Genomic DNA, 15,655 nt, shown 5'->3' on the forward strand with positions numbered 1-15,655 from the left:
ATATACTGTTTCAAGATGTGCTATGTGGTTATGCGGTCCCTTAAAGGCTAGCCGATTTATCGTGGCACCCTTTACACGCCCGCAAATGGAAGGGCGTTTACCCGGGGAAATGAGTATAGGACTGCCCAAAGGGCAGGTGATTGTGGCAAGCGGTGTCTTGGCCTAGAGGACCCTCAACAGGAATGGATCGGGAACTTAGAGAGCAACTGGGACACTGCAATAAAATGCTGCAGTTGGGAGTTCTTCTCTTGACGGCAGGGGTGGGGAACCTTTGGCATCCTGATGCTGCTGAACTACAACTCCCATGAACCCCAGCAAGCAAGGCCAATGGTCAGGGACGATGGGAGGCGTAGTTCAGGAACATTTGGAGGGCCAGAAATTCCTCATCACTGGTTTATGGTTGTAACAATCGCTTTTCATATCCCGGCTTTCGCGCGGGGTGTGTATGTTTCTCTGTCTTTTTTATGTCAAGATAAGCTGGTGCTACAGTAAACATGTTAATCTTGCAAAGTGCCAAAGAACTCTCTGTGTGTACTTAGAACCACAGTAGGGACCCCAAGGGTCATCTAGTCCAACCCCAAGAATCCTGCCCACAAGCCGTCCCTGGCTGGGCTCGAACCACCAGCCTTCTGGTTAACAGCCAGACGCATTGTGCCACTAGGGCTCCTAACATGGCTTTCTTTAAAAAAACTGTTTGCTAACAATATGTACGCAGAGAATTGTGGTGTCTCGCTCTCTGCCAGGTGCTGAACCCGCCTTAACAGAAGCCAGTCTACTGGTTTAGGGTTCCAGGGGGTGTTTGAGGCGGGGGGCGAAGAGCTTCCCATGAAATCCGACGTCGATGCCCTTGCACGTCCCCCTCCACAGTCCCGTCGAGGCTCTCCTTCGGCCCTGGCTCTGCCTTCCCTCTGAATCCTGCTTCTCCCTTCCTCTCCGCCTTGCGCGCATTTCCTTGGAATGCGTCCCATTCATTCCAGTGGGGTTTCTTCCTGCTTCGGAATGCAGCCTAAAACTCCCTCCGCAAAGAGTCCTAGGCCAGCCCTTCACACAGCCGGCCTCTGATCGCGATGGCTAACGAGGATGTGAAGAGCCCGGGGCGGGGGTGGGGTGAGGGGTCGTCGATTCCCCGGGGGAGCTGCGGGTCCTTTGACACCCCAGTGACTCCCCCAGCCGGGCCCACGCTCCAGCCTTGCTCGCACCCACCGAGTCCTCGGGGCGCAGCGTGACCTCGCTCCCTGATCGTCCCAGCCAAATTGGCTTCGTCGTCTTCCCCTCCTCTCCGGAATGACATATCGCTGGAGCCCTAATGAAGATGAATAAGCTGCTTCCAGAAGCTGTTGACAGATCGTCCCAATAGGAAGGGGGGAAACACACACCGCATAATTGCTCCAAATACCAGAAGACACGGTTCGGTTGGGAATTGGGGCCGGGGGGGGGGAGAGATGGGGGTGGATCTTATGCGGAAGCCAAGCGAAAGAGCGTCGCTGCTGGGAAAGGCAGGAGGAACGAGATAGGTCTGACTCTGAGCCCAATCCTGTCAAAAGTTCGGCTCCTGTGTAAACCCCTCCCAATCAGCAGAGGCTTAGGAAGGGAGGCCAGACTCGGTGCAGGATTGGCTGTAAATAAGGCCCAGCTCTTGATGAGCTCGCAAAGTTGTGTTTGGGCTGCAGACCCACAGAACTGAAAGATCCTCCCTATCCACCCCTCCCAATTGGGGGTTTCACCTGATTTTTTATTCTTCTCCGAATCTTAAAGGGACCCCTGACCATTAGGTCCAGTCACGGCTGACTCTGGGGTTGCGGCGCTCATCTCGCTTTACTGGCCGAGGGAGCCGGCGTCCAGCTACCGGGTCATGTGGCCAGCATGACTAAGCCGCTTCTGGCGAACCAGAGCAGCGCACGGAAACGCTGTTTACCTACCCGCCGGAGTGGTACCTATTTATCTACTTGCACTAGTGTGCTTTCGAACTGCTAGGTTGGCAGGAGCAGGGACCGAGCAATGGGAGCTCACCCCGTCGCGGGGATTTGAACCGTCGACCTTCTGATCAGCAAGTCCTAGGCTCTGTAGTTTAACCCACAGTGCCACCCGCATTCCCCAGATCCAGACAGTACCTTCCTCCTGTCTTGGTGGTGTTATTTTGGCTACATAAGCAGCATCACTCATACCCTGGACTTCGGAACTTGAAGGAACAAGTGGACCCCTGTAATATTGTAATTCAGTGTGGAGTGCTTCTGTTCAGAGTTTCAACAATTCCATCCATCCATCCATCCACTCCTCCCTCCTTCTCTCTGGTTTTCTGCTCCTGACCTCCCTCAACAGCCAGTCTGCAGTCTATGTCCATATTCAACCCTCACTGGGTTGCTGTGGGATGGGATTCCTCTTCCCTGACAGATTTAATTTGGAACCCATAGCATCCAAGTGCCTTCCACCCAATGTTTCACTGTTTGCATATGGCGTTAAAGGGCAACATAGAATCATAGCCAGTTGGGCATCCCTAAAGTAGATCTTGAACTCATTTAAGTTATGGTTACCAGATTTTTTTCAATGAATGTGGGGACACTTTTTTTTTGGAAGCTGAGTAGCAGCAGGGAGTCAGTAGTGGGGATGGTGAGGCAAAAGACCCTGGGCCCAAGCACACATGCATACTGTATAAAGGTGCAAAGCCCTTCTTTCGCACCCTGTGAAACATAAATGCGCAGAGTTTTTAAAAACTGGGCAATGGCACACCACCCGCCCATGACTGCTGAGCCTCCCCCAATCGCCTGCCCCCTTCCTCCTTTGTTTTGACTGATCAGGGGTCACGGGAGTCACAGGTGGATGGCTGTTGCCCAGTTTTTTTTTAAAAAAAACTCTGCACATTTATATTTCACAGGGTGCAAAAGAAGGGCTTTGTACCTTGCCTGGCAGAGAAACCACGCGTCTTGTGCCCCTCCTGGGCAACGGCCATCCGCCCGTGACTCCCAAGCCTCCCCTGATCTGTCAAAACAAAGGGAGAAGGGGGCAGGAGATCTGTACTGCCAGACGTCCCTTGTTCCCCTTCGGCAGTGGCAGTGGCAGCGAGCAGTGAGCAGCTCCTGAAGCCAGCCAGAGCCAACTGCGCTACCAGGCTGGCTCCAGGCTTCTGAGAGTGCTGCCACCACATTTACCGGGGACAGATTTGCAAATCTGGGGACACTCTGGGGACGGAATTTGTCCGGGGACAGATTTGCAAATCTGGGGATTGTCCCTGGGAACCAGGGACATCCGGTAACCCTAATTTAAGTTGCCATAGGAGTGTGCCAGCTGTTTGGTTTCAGAGAACTCCCTCTTCAGGCTGACTCAGATGCTATCACATGATCACCCTAAGCTGAATCGGTGCAATGTTCGAAGTTCAAACCCTGAAAATGAAACTCCATGAAAAGGCTACATTGGAGAGTTCAAAGCGAAGTCAACAATTGTTGTGACTTTCTTCCTCTATCGCTTAGCGGTAGAGCATCTGCCTTGCATGCAGAAGGTCTCTGATTCAATCCCTGGAGCTCCAAGAGGCCCCCGTCAAGCAATATTTAAGGGGATGCATATGACATCTCCCATGTTCAGCCACAAATCCACAGACACATTGCAGACTGCCCGAATGAAGCTCGTGGACCACAGTTTGGGAACCTCTAGTTTAGGAGATTGCCAATTCTAAAACTGTGTGCATTTTACTGTGAATTTGTTTTTATCATTCTTACCTGCTGGGTAGGTGTCAGAAAACCTCAGTGGTGGCTGGTGCACTTCATGCTGGTAGGGTGGAAGGTTGGGAGGCCAACAGTAGGTGGAGTCAGAGCCAATGATACATACATACATATATATTCTAGTTTTCTCTCTCTTGCTCCCCACTTCCCACCAAGGTCTACAAGGACAATGCTATGACTAAGGAAGAGGAAGCTGGGAGGCAGTGCCACCCTTGGGCTTGTAAGTAAGGAGGGAGGGAGGGAGTGGGAAAACTACCCATTCACTTTAATGGATTAGTATCCTCTGGGAAAACCACACTTAAATGATTTGAACCCCATCCAATACCTACAACAACATGGCACGTTTAACGCAGTAAGACCGTGACACATGGGACTTGGCTATCAGGTAGGATCTGAAAAAGCACTTTCCTCAATGTAAGAAGGACTTGTATGTGACCTTGAAGTCTTTGCCAACCCTCTGCCCAGCTATGAAGCACGTGGCAAAGTAGACTCTGACTTTAAGTGGTTTCTTTTATTTCTATTTTTTTCCTTTCATCCTACAGATGAGCACTTGGTGGCAGTGTCAGCTTGAAAAGGCATGTCATAAATTAGGCAGGGATATTATGTAGGAAGTCCATAAAGATAGCTGGCTGCTTCAGCCTGCATGGTCTTCCATCCTCTCTCTCTCTGTTTATCATCTGGCCAGCTTGGGCATGAGATCACAGCTTTCTATCACTTAATACTCCCAAAAATCAGATGGGAGTGGGGTGCATGGTAAGTTTTTCCTTCCTTTGGTTCCTCTCCCCCCCAGTCAGCATGGTTTCTCCACCTCCCTCATAGGGTTGATGGGATAATATAATGGGCCAATGCTATGATCACCTTTGAGAACAGCTGGATAGAAAGATGGACTTGTAGCATGGAGTTAATTTTGCTTATGGAATGGGGCATTTGTGCTACCATGTCCTGGAAGCAGCTCCCTCCTGCCCTGAAAACCCCCTCCAGATGCTTGGAGACCTTCAGAGAGGCTTTCAGGAGGTGCAAAGGGCTGCAGTCAGGGTTGGTGGCAGTGGAACTTGGTCTATTACGACAGAGGGAGCACTGCCCCACCAATGTCAGTTTTCCTTCCACCACCCCCAGCAGTCTCCCTTCTTACACCTCAGCCAGTGGGTGGCACTGCCTGTCAGCTCTCTCTTTCTTAGTCTCTGTGTTGTCCTTGTAGAACCTAGTAAGGTATGGCATGGGCCTAGTCAGTGTGCATGAATGGAAAGCCACTTCAGAACCCTTGCATTCCATGACAGCAGTAAGGTAGGATATGCATTGAAAAAGAGTGGCCTGTTCTCTATCTACCCCAGTCCACCATCTGCAATATGGGGATAAGAGCACTGATCTACTTTGCAGGGGTGTTGTAAGCATCACAACAAGAGAAGTCATGCGAAATGCTGTGGACATTTGAAAGTGCTATATAAATGCTGAATACTGCATGTTAGCACAACTACCATACATACAACACCATCTGCCCTGACATAGCATCTCATTGGTATTCAAGAAGTATTTAGTAGTAGGAGAATTGGTAGAAGAATAAATATTTTCTAACAGGCTCCCTGAAGACTGACAGAAGGCTCCTAACTCAGTACTTGCTGTCAATCGACTTTCGTTATCTACCAATTCATTCTTATTATGTAATGTAATTGTCTTAAACACTCACCTCCCAGAAGCCTGATGAGTTTCTCCACTTATTAGAGAAAGGGTGGCAGTGTCATCAGTACACAAACTGTATTTTTGGAATTTGTAGAACTCTGTGAACTAATGAGGAATGTGTTTGCTATGCACAAGCTTTCCAGGAAGCCATCAAATGTTGTATCCCAAAGAGAAATCTATACCGGAGAGCCAGATACCACTGGGGTCCCCTGCCCTTCATTAGGGAAAGATAGCAATGAGAACAGCCTGTTCATAATTCCACAGTAGTCCCACAGAGGATCACATTTCGAATGTTATGTCTTATTTAACTGCAGGCCTGAGCCAGAAATCCCAATATGACTGAGAATGACTATAAATGGGCAAAAGCAGACTCTGTATTTTACACACACACACACACACACACACACACACACACACACACACACATATGTATAGGTGTGCATGTGTCTGAGTGTGCATCTTCCTTTTTGTACAGGGTTGCATATTTATTTTAATGTGCATACATGCAATATCTGGTGTGGTTCTTTTGATTAATTTATATTCTTTCAAAAGAACACATTGATTTGGGGGGAAATGCAGACAATTAAGGCTGCAAATCCAAGGGAGGTGGGGAATAGGAAGAAAGCTCTAGTGTCTTAGCCTTGTACCTTGCCGTGTTTGAGATGGAAGGGTGGAAGACTACTCTGCTAGGCTATGTAGACATTAGCAGCTTAAAATGCAATGAGGTTGATTTCCACCTCCCTCGCATTTCAAGTTGCATTGCACACTGCTGTACACACTAGAAAGATGATGGAGATGATGGAGATGTCCTCACCCAATGCATATTACCTGTCTGGTTTCCCCACACCTGCAACCCCTCCCCAAACTCCTATTCGTGAAACTGCCGTCTGTGCACATCTCTCATGTACAGACCTTAGTGGCTTAAGTTTTCAAAGGGAAGCTTGTTGGAAGGGAAACACATCAAGCAGCCGTATTTCTCAAGAAGCTGCTGGATGGATATGGGTCATGGCTAATGCAGTAGGATTTTTGCTTGGCATGCAAAAAGTCCCAGGTTCAATCCCCAGCATCTCCAAATAGGGTTGGAAATGCACTTGCCTGAAACTCTCAAGAGCTGCTGCCTGTCAGTGTAGACAATAGGGAGCTAGATAGCCTGAAGGTCTCACTCGGTATAAGACAGCTTTCGATGTTTCTATTTTCTACAGTTCTCTCTTATACATTTTGGTTTTTCCCTTCCTGTTCTCCATACTTCCTTCCAAGGGGAATGGGAAAAGTAAGGATTAAGGCTGCAATCCTTACCCATAACAATTAGGATGAATAATAATAATAATAATAATAATAATAATAATAATAATAATAATTTATTCATTCATTCATTCATTCATACATACATACATACATACCCCGCCCATCTGGCTGGGTTTTCCCAGCCACTCTGGGTGGCTCCCAACAGAATATAAAAACATCAAACATTTAAAATTTCCCTAAACATGGTTGCCTTCAGATGTCTTCTAAAAGTCAGGTGGTTGTTTATTTCCTTGACATCTGATGGGAGGGTGTTCCACAGGGCAGGTGCCACTACCGAGAAGACCCTCTGCCTGGTTTCCTGTAACTTCACTTCTCGCAGTGAGGGAACCACCAGAAGGCCCTCAGTGCTGGATCTCAGTGTCCGGGCTGAACGATGGGGGTGGAGACGCTCCTTCAGGAAGTAGTGTGGTGTCGTGACAGACTAGGACCTGGAAGACGAGGGTTCAAATCCCCGCTTGGCCATGAAACTCACCGGGTGACCTTCAACCTGACCTACCTCACAGGGTTGTTGTGGAAATTACATGAGGAGTGGTAAGAACCATGCACACTACCTTGAGATCCTTGGAGAAAAAGGTGAGATAGAAATGCACTTAATTCATTAATGGACAATTGAAACCGACTCTTCTTAGCTCGCATAGTGGCAGCATCTTAAGAGATATTTGGCAATGAAGAAAAGAGTCTGAATATACACTGAGGCAGCAATAAGCCTAAACAGAAGCCCCACGGAAGGCAGCAGAACTTGTTTCTGAATAAGCATGCCGGATTTAAAAGTACATACACACATCTCTGGTGTATAGCGTATTCAGAGGCAATCCTACTGCCCCCATCCCCCAAAATCAGTGGGAGTTTTCAGATCACCTATTTGGGAGGAAGATGGCCATGAGGTATGTTTTACGTGTGGGGATGGGGGGAGAGAAACATCAAAGTGTGCGCAAGGCACAATGTGGGACGCACATGGGCAACTCTAGAGGCCTCACCGGCAGAAACGTGTTTCCTAGAGTTTTCCAGCTTCTCCCTCCACCCCACCCACCCACCCACGATTTCTTTTCTTCACAGGCAGCATAGCTCAAGGCCGTAAACACACCATTAAGGTTTTGTTCAGAGGCAAGTGAAGGAAAGAACTCTAAAGAGACTTCTACGTTCCAATGTTTCCATTAAGTGACTATTGAAGAGGCACTCGGGAGAAGTTGTCAGTTCCATTTTGTTCACGATCTGGTAGGAATAAACATCAAAATATGTACATGTACCACTTATTTTTAGGGTGTGATGTTTTGAAAAGAGAAGGAGAGGTGTTTTGATTAAATTCACAGTCCCGATAGCAACAGATATCTTACGGATATAGTTCTGCTCAGTTCTATTTAAAAACACGTACAGAAACTACTATAGCCATTTAACTTTATTTCTACAGGCAGCAATTTGAAAGGGCTGTAGTCAAAGGCAGAGTTGCCACAGGGATAGTCTATGTCTCTCCCTTCATGTTCAACCTCCCCCCCCCACCTTTAATTTGTAGCAATATAAGGGGAAAACATGGTTACAAGGATTGTCACTCCCAATCTCTGCTGAGCTGTGGCAAGATTTCAGTCAGTTCCAGGTGCTCACCAAGGGTCTGTGTTCCTTTGAGGATCAATATGTGGTGGAGGCTGTCACAGCTTTAAGAAATACGATTTATTCATAAATTGACACCTGAATTTAGATGGAAGGAGTCCAGATCTTACAGCATGGCCATATCAAGTGAGGCTTGTTCCTCACAGCAGTACAGTACTGGAGACCTGACCTCATTGGTTCCCATCCCAATACCATGGAAGCCTCTGCAGTTCTAATCCCAGTAATGTTCAGGGGTGCCAACTTGAGGGGGGGGGAGTGCCAGGTAAGCCTCACCTCACATAACTGATCACAAGACACAGCACGCACACACACGCACACACACACCATTTGAATGGCAATGCCCATCAGCTTGCGTTGGCAGCCTCCTCAAATATCTTATGGGGGGGTGAAGGGACCTTGGCCCCTAGGAGTTGGTTTCTATACTAATGTTGACGCTTCAACAAGGGTGGAGGTGAAAAGGAATTCAATCAGAACAGGCTGGGGGTGGACAGGGAGAAGGCTACACACTCTGCTCCTGGACCTTTGCAATGACACAAAATCATAGCAATGTTTGTACAACAAGATTGCTGGACCAGTACAACAACAAGCAGGTCTCATCCTGTGGTGAGTTTTGGGATCAGTCTCCAGCTGCAGCCCAACAATCCCAAAGAACTTGAGTTTATAACCAAGGTGGTCTCTCTCCATTCACATCAGGGGCCAGCAGGAGCAAAAGCAAGAGGGAAGATCACTCTACAATAGAGGAGATACTGCAGGTAAATAGTAATCTGTTGTCTGAAAACTTTGAGTGCAGCTTTTGCCAACCTGGTGGCCTGCAGATGTTTTGGATTGCAACTCCTACCAATCTCAGACAGAAGGGCTGTGATGGCTGGTGCTGATGGATGTTGTAGTCCAAAACACCTGGAGGCCAGCAGGTTGGGGTGGGCTGTCCTAATATCTTCTGACAAACCTGATCCTAGGGATCGGCTTAATACACAAGTAGCAACACATCTTTCCAAACACAGTTCTACTCCTGGAGAGAGATGTAGAATTAGCTGCCCCAATTGCCAGCCTTTACCTCTGTCCTTGGGACGCGGGTGGCGCTGTGGGTTAAACCACAGAGCCTAGGACTTGCCGATCAGAAGGTCAGCGGTTCGAATCCCCATGACGGAGTGAGCTCCCATTGTTTGGTCACTGCTCCTGCCAACCTAGCAGGTCAAAGTGCAAGTAGATAAATAGGTACTGCTCCGGCGGGAAGGTAAACAGTGTTTCCGTGGCTGCTCTGGTTTCACCAGAAGTGGCTTAGTCATGCTGGCCACATAACCCAGAAGCTGTCTTCAGACAAATGCTGGCTCCTCAGCCTATAGAGCAAGATGAGCGCCGCAACCCCAGAGTTGTCCGCGACTGGACCTAATGGTCAGGGGTCCCTTTACCTTTACCTTTTTACCTCTGTCCCTACAGTCTGTGGCAGGATTGGGGAATCTGTGGCTCACTAAAAGATACTGAACTCCAACTCCCTTCTTCCCTGACCTTTAGCTATGCTGACTGAGGCTGATGAGGGTTGCGTAGCAACAACATCTGGAGGGCCCATAGCAGCTGGTTCAGCAGCTGGTAGCTGGAGGGGGGCGGACTTTCCCAGCCAGATGGTTGCATTCGATTCTTGCCAGCTTTCCGAAGGTCACACTTGTACCTTTGTTTGCCAGGCTGTTTTCTACACACCCCTCTCACTGTTGTCCGTCCAGGCAAGCAAAAAGCACGATCGAAGTTCAAGGGCACATTCCAGCTAGGAAAATATTATTCAAGGACAATGTGAAGCATGGATGATGAACGGTGTGGCACAGGTAGAGGAGCATGGCTGAGAAAAGACTCCAAATAACAGATACAGTGGTACCTCAGGTTATAAACACCTTGGGTTACATACACTTCAGGTTACAAACTCTGCTAACCCGGTAGTAGTACCTCGGGTTAAGAACTTTGCCCCGGGATGAGAACAGAAATAGAGCAGTGGTGGCTTGGCGGCAATGGGAGACCCCATTAGCTAAAGTGGTACCTCCAGTTAAGAACGGTTTCAGGTTAAGAACATACCTCCGGAACGAATTCAGTTCGTAACCTGAGGTACCACTGCACTGATTTCATTTATTTGTAAGATTTCTTACCTGTCCTTTGCCACAGGGTGGGTTACAACAAACTTATCATGAAATTTAAGAAAGCTCATTCAATTGGAAAGATAAGTAAAACAATTCCAATATAGGTTAAACAAAACAGAAGAGGTGGGTCCACCCCCCAAAAAAAATAATCTGTCAAGATTGAGAGACCTGGAGTGCCTCAAGGATGCCACTCAGTGGGGCGAGAGAGGCACCAGTCTTCGTTCATGCATGGATCAGAAGCACAAGACAACCAAGGTCAGTGTCAATTCTTTCTTTCTTTCTTTCTTTGACATTTTAATTTCATGCCTACTATATAAATGACCTGTTATACATGAAAACATTTTAAATACACCAACTAAGTCAACTTAGAGATGAGCTTGTTCCTCCATAGTTATAACTGATCTCTCCTGCTGGGTCCTAAGGGCTTCTAAACTCTTAGAGGATGGAGCTATTCCTCAGGGCTTGGAGACGAAATAGATGCTGAAAAGCAACTTTTCAAGCATTTCGCTAATATGAACATGTTGTAGTCAGAATGAAGTATTTTTTTCAAACAACACACATTTCTCTTTTAAATCAGGGCTTGTGGAGAGCAAAAGGACATTCCAAGGGACCTGGTGAATTTTAATAAAAATGTCACGTTTTGTTTATTTGTTTGAATATTCAGCGGGCGGGCGGGGGGAGAATAAACCACATTACAGTATTTTTCCAATACAAATGTCATGTTCTGAATGCCTCTACACCCAATTTATAAACTGGCAAAGGGAATATGTCAATAATAAAAAATTATCTTGACAACATCTTGGTGGGGAAGCAGTGAGACCCAGATCCAGAATGTTTTGATGTCAGTGCCCAAAACTTTTGAAATGATTAAAATTATAAGCCAATATTTTTAATTTTATTAAAATTCTATTCATATCACTCAGATTTATGTTTTATTCAACATATCATTCCATATGCATTTATTTATTTATCGCAGAACCAGCTGTAGTATACATGATACAGCTGATATATGGATTTAATAAAAAAAAGCCAAGGAAAACAACATTCAGATGCTGACACACTGCTCCATGCATCTATGAGGTTCCTACAAGAATGGGCGTCTCCTCTTCTGGGGTTCAGTAGAAAGGATGGGTTCATAGACAGGCACCCTTTTGCTGTCTCTTCCACTTAGCAAAGTCATTGCTTCCACTAAGTGAAAAACCCTTGCTCCTAAAGGAAATCCACATACACACAAAGAAATGTCTTGATCAAATGGATCTCCCTTTCTGCAGGCACAGTAGAATCACTTAGCCAGAGATGATCCCTTAGGTGCTGGCTACATATTCCAGCCTATCATGGGAGCTGCTTTTCTATGAATTCACCCAACAGTGTTGCTGCCATACTTAAAAGCCTGCAACCACATGGGCAGGGCCTAAGGTCAGGCTCTTTTCTTCAGAGTAGGCCCTACCCACCACCATCACCACCAAGAGCATGAGTACTATTCTAGAGGAAAGACTCGCATGATAGACCTCATTCACATACTTGCACACTTTAAAAAGTGACAGCTGCCCTGCTGTCATGGAGAAGTTGGAGAAGTTGATTCCAGGTTGGGGCTATGACATGCTGAGGAAACCTGAGTCAGCTCCAGATCTCACCTGCAACAACTAAATTATCTGACATTTGGCAGCCACTTTGCACTTGCAGCTAAGTGCATTCAGATCTGGACAGGAGATTGCCTGGGTATGTTGTGTACATTGCACTGCCTTGATTTCCATGATGCAAAAGAGGTGGGATATAAATACCCTCAACAAATAAAGGCATTCGAGACAAGATCATCAAATCCCAGGATGTCAGCTTCTGGGCCCAAACCAGGGATATTTTCAGTGGATAGATTAATTACTTCTCCTCCTATTTGGACTACTGCAGTGTTCTCTACATGGGGCTACCCTTCTAGAAACTGCAGCTGGTGCAAAATGTGACAGGCAGACTGCTGAGCTGAGCAGTGAGGTAATGCCATGTGTTGCTGGTCCTAGACGCAATGCCTTGGCAGCCTGTGAGCTGGTGGGTCAAAATCAATCTGGTGGTAGAAGGCAGCTTGGGGCACAAGTACCTAAAACATCCCTCTCCCATTTCAACCAACCTGAGCCTTAAGAGCAGCAGGGGTGGCTTTGCTCACAGTGTCATCAATGAGCATGGCTAGAGAGCAGTGCCCTGATTATGAAACACCCTCCCTATTGAAGTCTGCTTGTCCCTATATATTACCATCAGTTAAACACAAACTGAAAACATTTTTGTCCACCAAGGCAGTTAGTATGTGAACGTTGGGTAGGTTTTAAGCAGATGGAAATTGCTGTGCATTTTTTGACGTGGTCTTTTGGTTGTTTTAAACTTTTGACATTGTTTTAATCAGAATGTTTTAATTAGGATGTTGCATGGTTGCCCAGGACTCTTCAGAAGGCAGGGTAGAAGCAAAGTCATATTAATAATAAAATGCCGATGATGATGCATTTATACATACATATACAACAATGTGACCAGTAGCCAGACATATACATCAATGCTCCACCTCAGTCACTGAGATCCTCTGATGTGGCACTTCTATGGCTGCTCACAGCCCTGAGGTTTAGTCAGCCTTTACTAGGGACCAAACTTTTAGTGTGGCAGGCCCTGCCCTGTGGAGCTCCCGGCCAGTAGAGGTTTGGAAGAAGCTATTCCTGCCTTCTTTTAGACATTGCCTAAAAATGAAACAAGCCTTAGAAATGTGAATTTTCCTTTATTTATAGTGAGTTGGCCTGATATTTTTCCTAATGCCTTATTGATGTTTTAATATTATAATTCTTGTATATGGTACACACCACCTTATATTTTTACAAAAATGCAGGAAAGAAAGAAAGAAAGAAAGAAAGAAAGAAAGAACATAGCACTTTACAAAGTAGCATGAGTTTGGTGGTGTGGATGTGGAGTGATGGTTAGGCTGAATGCCTGGACCCTAATTCTTGGAATTAGGGAGGTGCTAGTCTGGGTGATGGGCCATTAAGGGGAACAAAGGAAGGGGCTCTGTGTAGCATCCCCCCTCCCTCAACTTGTGGGTAGTTGGAAGGGGAAAGGCAGAGTTGAGAGCAGAGAGTAGGAGTGTGTAAGCTAGAAGCTGGAGAATAAGCAGGCTGAAACCTGTGTGGAAGAGCGATGCCTAATCTCTATTTGGATCCAAGGCTGTGCTATGAGTGAAGCAAGACCCTCTTGGGGTATTAATGCTGTGAACCCCTCCATCGTGGGCTCAGGCTGTATATGTGTGTAAATAAACCATATATCATAAAGACACCACAGTCTCTGCTATATCTAATTCCAAAGGAAACATGGTCCCTGGGTAAGCATCTGAAACCCCTGGAATCTCACACCCCTTGAAGATTGGGGTGGTGTGCATCAACGTGGAAGAAAGGGCTTCTGCCTCAAGGAGCTTACACTCTTCATTTCGAGAGCAGAGAAGGCAACAGAGGGAAGAGGAGCAAAAGGAGAGACATTTTTCAACATGACATGAATGCTAAACTGTGGTTCCCAATGACATCTGAGGCTCACAACATACACACTCTTGCTATATTATGCTAGATGGTAAAGATGGATAACATATGTTGAGAAGCCTTTAAAGTCACTTGTATTAATAGCTGTTGAAGTAAACATATGGGTTTGGAGGCTTTGTTTTTTGTTAAGTCCATGCACCATATGGGAGTGTCACCATCACCTCTGACAGCAGAGCAAAGATACAATAATTAAATTTCAGAAAAGTGTGTGTGTGTGTGTGTGTGTGTGTGTGTGTGTGTAAGAAACCAATGAGGAAACATTTCGAAAATACACTATGAATAGAAGGAAACCCCAAGTAGATGCTTTGTAGCAACTAAAAGAAAACAGAAAAAGATTGTTTGGAACATGTGCACTAAATACTACAATGGAAGGAGGATTTCAGGATCTGCGAGGCAAGTCATATTATACAATAAGAGCCCACAGTCATTTGAGAAGTCTGAGGCCACATGGACACCATACATTTAATGCACTGTTATACAACTTTAAACAGCCATGGCTGCCCCAAAGAATTCTGGGAGCTGTAATTAAATAATAATAATAATAATAATAATAATAATAATAATAATAATAACAACAACAATCACCTTAGAACATAGAAGAGGGCATGGCTGTGAGAAGATATACAGTAGCTGTCACTCTCAAGAAGGGACCCCTGCACTCCTGAATTTGCCACTACACGGTTGTTTATACAGCGCAGTAAAAGCAGGACAAAAAAGAAAGCTTTCTGGAACATTCATGGTATGAAAAGTTACAGTCTTTTTTCCCAGGAAAGTACAGGTCATGGACTTCTTGCAAATGATGCAGCTTAAGCCAGGACTTGTGCAATGGTATTGAAACTGTGATTGTGTATAACCACTAAATCAAATGGATGTCTAGAGGCATCCCAAATGATTAAGAAGGTTTGTATAATTGCTGAGGGTTTTGAATCTTGTGTTTATATTAAAACTCACTGACTTTATGAGGGTCCGAGATGGGAGACTAGGAAATAAAAGCTTTCTCAAAAAATTTTTGTTTTGTGTAGCAACAATAATATTCAGGATAAGGTGTCATTTTATGAAATACTGATTATATTGTAAAGCAGTTGTTAATTTCATTTTATTGTTTATAATTTGTTTTTGCATACTGAATGTATATAAATATAAATAAATGTGTTTTTTTATTTTTTAAAAAGGAAAAAATTGCAATGTGAAGAACACATTTAAAATAAAAATGTTATGAACATAATATGTTCTAATCGCTAGTGAACCCAGGATCTCTATACACACTGCTCCAGCAAGGTCACTTCAATGCTGCTGACGCAGTGGTTTGACTTCACCCCCAGAGGCGTGCTCCATTGTCTCTTGAGACAGACATATGCCCACAACATAACATGTAATTTGGACTCTACAGGGAAAGGGCTTTTTAAGCCATGTGAAGAACGCTAGTTGTTTCAAGAAAGAATGCAATGATGCAACCTTCACAGTTCAATCAGAAAGGGAGAAAGCAGATTCAGAGAGATTGAGGAGAAACCAACATTTCTCGACATTCGAAAGCAGAGACTTCCCATGCATCGACACAACATGTGGGATATTTGATGAAGAACAGCACAAGCATTCATGTGGTTACTGATGGATATGCAAATGAAATTAGGAACACATTCTAGGGGGTTGCCCACATTTCAGCATTGTTTAGCTG

At 45.6% G+C, this 15,655-nt stretch overlaps 1 protein-coding gene across 1 annotated transcript in view; it reads left to right on the forward strand.

The window, feature by feature from the left end:
- The window catches only part of SCRG1 (stimulator of chondrogenesis 1), a 78,264-nt gene that overhangs the window by 16,620 nt on the left and 45,989 nt on the right, over positions 1-15,655 (forward strand). Inside the window, exons 2-3 of the mRNA XM_083631431.1 lie at positions 7,015-7,268; positions 7,752-10,678. The gene's annotated coding sequence lies outside the window, so the exon portion shown is untranslated. The remainder of the gene's footprint in view (positions 1-7,014; positions 7,269-7,751; positions 10,679-15,655) is intronic.

This window comes from Podarcis filfolensis (genome assembly GCF_964270895.1).
Source record: "Podarcis filfolensis genome assembly, chromosome: 9".
In the NCBI taxonomy this organism is placed as follows: domain Eukaryota; kingdom Metazoa; phylum Chordata; class Lepidosauria; order Squamata; family Lacertidae; genus Podarcis; species Podarcis filfolensis.